Genomic DNA, 860 nt, shown 5'->3' on the forward strand with positions numbered 1-860 from the left:
CTCCTTTTTTGGTATTTTCACGCAAATTCTTCTGCTAGTTGGGGTTTAGTCCACTTCTATATCCTTCCCTTCAAGGCTCAGGGGTCCAGGATTAACTTCTGAGTCTGTGTTAATTGGTTTCCCTTTTCTTTGTTGGAGAGGGTCTGTGCAGTCTTTCTGCCTAGTCTGCCATCTTGCCAGAACAGTCCTGTAGTAATGTTTTATAGTTTTCTTTGTATAGGTATTTTTTGCTCTGGTAATATTTATTACTAGATATATTATCTTTTTAATAATTATTGTAAATGGCATTGTTTCCATTATTTCTTTTTCAGAGGTCTCTTTGTTGGCATAGAGGAATCCAACTGATTTTTGTATGTTGACCTTGTATCCTGCCACGTTGCTGAACCTCTCTGTTACTTCTAGTAGTTTTTTTTGCTGAGTCTCTTGCCTTTTCTATGTACCAGATGATATAATCCTCACATAGAAATAGCTTTGCTTCCTCTTTGCCAATTTGTATGCTTTTTATTTTTCTTTCTTGTCTTAATGGCCTGCCACAATTTTCAATGAAATGTTAAATAGGAGTGGTGAGGGAGGGCATCCTGTCTGGTTCCTGCTCATAAGGGGAACACTTTGAGTTTCTCCATTATTAATGAATTTGACTGTTTGTTTTGCATATATGTCCTTTATTATGTTGAGGAATTTCCCTTCAATCCCAATTTTGCTGAGAGTTCTGAACAGGAATGGATGTTGGATTTTAACAAATGCCTTTTCTGCATCAATTGATATAATCTCATGGTTCTTTTCTTTTGTTTTGTTTATGAGGTGGATTACAGTGATTGTTTTTCTGATGTTTAACCACCCTCGCATACCTTGTATGAATC

This window comes from Orycteropus afer, unplaced genomic scaffold (genome assembly GCF_000298275.1).
Source record: "Orycteropus afer afer isolate SDZICR_OR568_19922 unplaced genomic scaffold, OryAfe1.0 scaffold01084, whole genome shotgun sequence".
NCBI classification, from domain to species: Eukaryota; Metazoa; Chordata; class Mammalia; order Tubulidentata; family Orycteropodidae; genus Orycteropus; species Orycteropus afer.